Below are 7500 nucleotides of genomic sequence, written 5' to 3' on the forward strand. Positions count from 1 at the left end.
TTTACGAAGGTTAGCTTTTATGAATGTTTGGGATACTTTCTGTATTGGTAAAACAATGACGTGTGACCTGTGTTTTGTACCTCCCGTTATATTTAAATCCTCTGGTGAGTGCAATGGTCAGTGCAATTTCCATAAACGCTTCTGTGTGTCCATGAACAAATTTTACCGTGTCATCGATAGACGTAATACATGTAGGATCCTGATTACTTTGCTTGAAAGCGAATATGAAAAGAAACAGCAAGAATATAGCTATCGATCCCTGACTCTTTCTAGACGGTCCACCACAAAATGCACAACGAAAACCCGTTGGTAAAATATTAGACAAGCTTGCAATCGTGTTTGAAGCGGCGACGGCCTTCAAGGCCGCTTTGTATTCTCTTTTTAACTCTAAATCATCTATCTTCAGCGAAGTGAAAACACATGTCAAAGCCTCTTCGATTTGTTTACTTGAAGGATACACTCTCCTTCCTCTCTCCTCTCCCTCAGGATTAGATTCTGAGCATGAGCAGATGTGCAGGCCAAAATTACGCATGCGTTACCGGATGTCCGTGATTTACGGACATCCGGTAATGGCTGCTAGCAGAGCCCTTCGTTTCTCCGACCACGTGACCAAAAGAAACGGAGGCTCTGGGGACGAGAATGCAAAATAAATGTAAAAACAATACCGACATATACGCATGACGGAAATGTGAAATGGGCCCGAGGGAAGAAGTTGATACAACACAAGTTGCGTTGACAACGGGCAACGGGGGTAGGACAACTTTAAAATCAGAGTCCTGGGCAGGAATCAAACCTACGACCACAGGCAGACAACGCTAAGGATGCGAGAGCGCGTGACGTCACGCTATTTTGAGACAGTCAACTAATCGAGGAAAATGTTCTATTAAAACTTCAAATCGCGTTGTTTCTTTTCGAAAACTCATTTTATGGACAGCTAGATAAATAAAGTTCACTCAGCTACTATTTTCTACGTTGTCCTGGATGATTTGATGGTTTTTTGGGACGCTTCGATTTCCTCTTCAGATCACACGCGTCGTCACATACGATATAAATAGTCTATTTGCAACGAGGTTATGCGCATGCCTTGCGCATGCATCAAATGGGATTCCTAACGAACCAATCAGGCAAAAGTCTCCATTGCTCGTCATATTGCGAAAAGCAATGGAGACTTTTGCCTGATTGGTGCGTTAGGAATCCATTTGATGCATGCGCATAATCTCGTTGCAAGCAAGATGGTTGCCAGAAAAGAAGACAACAGGTCATCGAGCTTTCTCGGCAAAGGAACAGAATCGATCGCTTGTTCTTTTTTTCTGGAAGATTCTAACTTTTAGCTGGTAGCCGCGTTTGCAAAGGCGGGAAATGATGAGGGGTTGCAAAACTTTCCTCCACCATGCGAAGGACTTTTTAGTGTTAGAAGAGTCTTAGAAGCTTGCGTGGCTCCCTTCGCCTGTTGGCGAATAAGTTGAAAGCGTGCAAGTGATGTACCACTATAAAATTGGCTGTCGTGTTTGCGGCAAAAAACACGTTGTTTTGCCTTTCGTAAAAACAAACAAAAATCTTCTGTGTAGAGGCTTCTATTGTGTTGAAAAAAATGAGAAAACGCGCAGTCGACGAAGCGAATCAAGACAGCGGGTCAGGTTGGTTTGAGCCATTAATTTTCTTGTTGTCAGTTTCATAAATATTTTGAGAGTAAGTTTACAAGTATGACAGAAATGTTGTTATTTGTTTATGTTCGGCAGGAAATGAAAGCTCTTCAAATGCAGTTAGAACGTTTACAAATGTTTTAAATATGGTGTCATTAAGGGGTCAAAAAGAGCCTAGGCCACGCCCAGATTGGTCCCTTTAAGGAGTTTTTAGTCCTTAAAAGGACCGGGATTCTGCTAACTTTGTTAAGACTCAGTTGAAAGACTTAAGTCTCAAGCTCCAGTCTAACCCGTCTTTGTCATCGAAGAATTGCCCAAGACGGATTTTTGCCCTAAAAAGGTCACCTAGAATTTTCGAGACCTTTTTTCTGGCTGAAATTTTCGAAAGGTAAGTTTTTATCCCTATAATTTTCGGATCACTAGACCTTCAGCTAGGAAATCCGAACAGATGAAAAAATTTTAGGGGATAAAAATATGCCTATATCTGCCGTTTAAATACTAAAATACGTTAAACAATGCTATGTTTAAGTGGTTTTGAACTACATTCTCGTTGGTTGCCCCTGATACTATACGGGAAGCTGAGGGTTTTTTCAGATCCGATGAGGTTCGTAACATCAGAATGAGTCACATCTCTATTGATGACAGGTACCTGACAATCCGAGTGGAGAAAAACAAGACAGACCAGGGAGATGAGGTTGTGATTGCCCAGTCAAGCAGTGGTGTCTGTCCAGTTTCGATACTCAAAAGATTACTTAAGCATGTTAGATATTAACCCCCACTCTAACGAATTTATCTTTAGAAGTCTAGTCCAAACTAAGGGTGCGTTCGATTGACCGTATTCCGGAATAGGAATACATGGAATATAAGTTATAAATCATTCGTTTTAAGGGAGATTCACATTAAAATTGTCAAACATCTGCTAAAATGCTATTTTAAACATATTTTTATTATCCTTGTGGCTTCGAAACGCGCCAAACATAACGTTTTAATCATCTCTCCACGTATTCTTATTCCGGAATAGGGTCAATCGAACGCGCCCTAAATCGTTTCATGAGCTAATTCCAAAATGATAAACCAATTTCGTACACGACGTAGTGTAGTAGAGCTGAAATATGTAAAATGCGGCCTTCCAATGAATATGAATTAACTGGTAATGAAATATTTCTGCGGCATGCGAGCAGTGGGGACTGGGCCTGTTCAGTGCATCATGGGACAACGCCAACGCCAGTACTATGAACGTTTTTTTATTTCTTATTTTATTTTTTATTTCTCTACCACAGTTTAAAGAGTAGTTCACACTCGTTTCAATTCTGTCTTAGCAGCGTGGCATTCGTAGGATTGGCATTCAGAGCTTACTTATTAAGTCATGGATCCTACCCAGGTTTCCTGCCTTATTTTCCCCCCAACGGGGATTTTTTCCGGCAGGTTTCTCCTGGCCTCCGTTGGGGCAGTAGCTGTTTCTGTAAACTGCCGCCTAGCTCTGTAATTCTTAGGTAGGGATAGGGTTAGTTATCGAAGTTATCGTAGTGTAATCAAGTGTGATCACGACTGTACTGGTCTCAGCCGAGACTGCCCAAACAAACCCAATGGCTTTCTATTCATGTTGCGCACTGCATAGTGCACCTGAAATCTAGTAAATTTGTAATCTCAGATCTTTATAGTGCCCTCGGTAATCGCTTTGGAGGCAAAGCAGATGGGTAGAGAAATTAAACAATCTGTTTTTTGTACTTGGTCTATCTATTTTTCTGAGAGGTTTTACAATTTGTGGTTTTTTTAGTGAATCCTAGGGCTTACAAATGGTTTCTAAAGAAAGTCAAAATCCAATAGGTGTCAACACAAACAAAGGGAAAATCGCTGCACACGCAAGATTTGAGCGACCAACGCCAATAACATCGGAGACAAACAGTTTCAGCTACAGAACTCTTAAGTGGCTAGCGGCTTGGTGGATATTCAACGAGGCTGGACAATCTGCGAGCATTAAGTCTAAGCACCCATTTCAAATAGCGCTGATAAACAGCTTTTAACTCTAAGCACCCACTTTAAAATGGTTAGCTTTCAATAACTGTGTGACTTGCATTGCATGTTGACTCGCATGGCTCGCTGGCTCACATTCAATCAACAACAACATAACGAAGTCTCAAACTGTGGGGCTAAAAGAACATCGGTATCAACAGAATAGAGACATTAAGAAACTGAAAAGAAATACCAAACGATTGTGCTCGAAAATAAAAAAACTTTGCGGTGATCGAAAATGATTAATTGACGAGACGCCGACACACTACACGTCATTGTTAATTTTATGGTATATAACGAATTGTAATCACACAAGTTAATAGGGAGCTTAAAGGGGCTAGGTCACGCTATTTTAGGCATTTTCAGCACTGATCGAATGGTCATAGAATTAACTAAAATATCAAAATAACTGTTCAGAACTATAGAAGAACTCTAACAAAACACAGGGAAGCCAAGATGGACAAAACTGGAGAGGATTGAAATGGATTGAGTTTGGGTAAATTTGAAAAACGTCGGCCCACCTTTTTTCAAATTTATATCAGTCTATATCAAAATGTCATTTACAAAGCTTGAAAATCATTCTCAGTTGTTATGTGGCCGTGATTTTGCAAATGAAAGACTCTTGCTCTGCCAATATGACGTTTAGAGCTCATAATTAACAAAATTAAACAAAATTACCTAAAATAGCGTGACCTAGCCCCTTTAAGCACGCACGTTTTTGAGACGCGAACGGCAACCGGAAGAGAAAATTTAACATGCCAGGGCAGTGGTATCACCCAGATTTTTATACTAATCATCTCTAATTGAGAAAATATACTTAGCAATGTGAATGTGGTTGTGTGAAGACAAGTTAAAAGCGAAAACAGCTCACTTCCGGTTGCCGTCCGCGTCTCAAAAACGCGCGTCCTTAAGCTCGCTAATGCACTTAGTCCAACGGCGCGTAAGCAACTGGAAGGAGGTTTTAATGAGGTACAAGACATGTAGGTATACGAAGGCCTTTTTTTTATTGATATATATAATTATCTATTTATTACTAAGATGCAAGGACTGAGTTAAATGTTTAATGTATCAGGTTTGTGCCCATCAGCGTCAGAAAAATGTTTATTTTCAAACCAGGTTTTGCGGGAAAGTAAACAATATGATTAAATTAACTAACTCAATCTCTTGATTAAGATTATTTGTGTATTGTACTGGAATTTGATGTAGCATTCACATTTAAATAATATGGAAATACCTGGAAAAATTTTTTTAAATATATAAACATCAATGAAAAACCAAGTGAGCTTTCGCGCGCAAACATGATAATCTTCACACGTGAAAATATATCGCTGTTGCTATGGTCACATATAAAAATCGGGCCTTCTGATGCCTGTCGTGAAATGATCTCTTATTTCATTGGTGTTTATATAATAAATAGAATATTACATGACCGCTTGTAGATACGAAATTTCTCTTCTCGTATTGAAAAATTTCTAACTTATTCGCTGCGCTCGCTCATGAAATATTTTTCAACACGAGACAAGAAATTCTGTATCTCCAAGCGGCTATGTAATATCTTCTATATTCCCAAGGTTTGAATTGTGTACAACATTGATTTAGCCGATTAGGCCCATTTATTTCGTGGACTCAAAGCAGTACATACATCAGTATTACAAAATGGAAGTTACATTCCTGAACTGCAATAAAACATAACACCTTTATCTTCATCAAATTGTTGTTAAGGGTGGAAAATCTCTTTTTGCAACCATGTCCTCAATTGTTCCTTCTATGGTAGCGTTCTTCTCCAGTTTCCCAGAAGTCGAAAAGGGATCAGATGTTCACTAAGAAACAGTGACTTCAATATCCATATTTTTAACACTATTAACTACGGAAGCATTCTTTGAGATATCAAGGACCTCACAAACTAGCTGGGCATATACGACGCATTCCCCCGACGAGTGTGAAGGTCTACCATGTGTATTTTGGGAGATGTGACGCAACGAAATCGAAATTAATTATTTCACGTGAAATTAATGTACATATAAAACGGTGTCCCAGCTGGAGACTTTTGAACAACTGACTTTGTTTTGCGAGCAGAAAATTTATTTAACAAGATCGTTTTTTGGTGTGTTATAGATTGTGTGACACAGGAACCTGCATTATATTAATGTTCTGTTAAAGACTTGCCTGTACGTAGAGTAGCCGAAATTTGTCATATTGATCAAGGAAGTGTATATAGAATAGCAAAAGAACCGTTTGTTTTCTCAAAAAATTGTAAGGAAAGTGTTCAGAGTGGCCCAAGCCCCAAACTGAGAAGCCGGCAGACAAGACTGCTTCTGAGAACGGTAGTCCGTCTATGAGAAAGAGAAGGGATTTTACTTCACTTGTAAGCGGCTCATGGAAGAGGCAGGAATCTCACAAAGGAAGTGTCCGTAATTATAAGAGCAGTATCCCTTCACCACAACGAGTCACCAAAATTGAATGGGTCTAAAATGGTAAAACCGTAATTCGTACTAAAAATGCAGCGGTGTAAATGGTGAGCTAATAAACCGGGACACTAAAAAAACGCAGACTGCAGACTGTGCAGACCGTCTGTCTTCCGAATAGATATTTTTCGAAAATTGACGTTGGGTGCTCGTGATTAAAAGTAGTGAATATTCAGTACAAGTCACTTCGAAAAGTGTTTTCTCCGCGTTGAAAGATATATTTGCATAAAATTTTGCAAAATGGCATGGCTTTCCAATGATGATCAAAACAATCTTATAATTATTACACCTTTCACGGCATCATTCTCGTTGCTGCTGTTAAGTCTATCGACGTCAAAATTGATGTCTTCTTAGAGGGATACATGAGCTTTACTGTTAAGCCAGTTTAAGCCGGCCCGGCGGCTATCATGAACCGTATTTGTCGTCCGGCATCACAAGAACGCCGTAAACGAAGGAGGAAAACATATGACGAATGAATCATAGTGTGTCACGGTGCCCGGTTATGGGTGAGTGTCACGCGCGTTTACTTTGCGACTAGAAAGGTCACGGGTGCGATTCGCATTGTTTTTAGGAATCTATACTGGCCCCTTTCTAAAATATGACTTGTTACTAATCAGTGAAAACACTATGAAATGATGTTTGTTTCGCTCACCTTCTGTTTCCCGTTTCTACATGGTAAGACTTGGGATCTTTGCGTACTCCGGGTTCTGGTCCTCACGCAATGGAATGTTGACGGTTAACCGCGGAGTCGTCGGCAAGCGTTCGAAGAGGTGATCTTTAAATGTTGATTAAAAATTGTCTGCCTCGATGCCTACTCAACCGGTAAAAAAAAAGGTCTACAAACAAGTTCTGAAATTGAAAGTAAATCTATGATCTGAACAAATCACGATAGACATTTCTTTCTGTCTACACTTTTACCATCCTAAAACTTGCACCGCTTTAAATCATGTTGCATAAAGCAGTTTACCGTTATTTCTCATCATTTATTTATTTACTTGTTAATTAATTTTGGTGCACGGTTTCTTTTGTTTTTGCAAGTACATAAATGAGAACTGACAAAGGGTCAGTAAGGGAAAAAACGCGTTCCAGGTTCCGGATTCCTGATTTTACATAAACCCTCATGCGGCTCACTGATCATTAAAACCGACGCTGCTGGACGACAAGCGGTACGTTTCATCGTTTAGCCGCGGAGGCTATAAGCTGGCTTAACAGTAAATCCCATCCTTAGCCTTACAAGAAGACATCTTTTCTGCATCGGTAGACTTGATTGCTAGAAGGAACAACCGCGCGCCCGTGGCTCAGTTTGTTATGCAGGAGATCGTGAGTTCGACTCCGGCCAGACCCGCAACACTCATGGTCTTAAAATAATTGAAGTGAAA

This window comes from Montipora foliosa, chromosome 9, assembly GCF_036669935.1.
Source record: "Montipora foliosa isolate CH-2021 chromosome 9, ASM3666993v2, whole genome shotgun sequence".
Lineage (NCBI taxonomy): Eukaryota > Metazoa > Cnidaria > Anthozoa > Scleractinia > Acroporidae > Montipora > Montipora foliosa.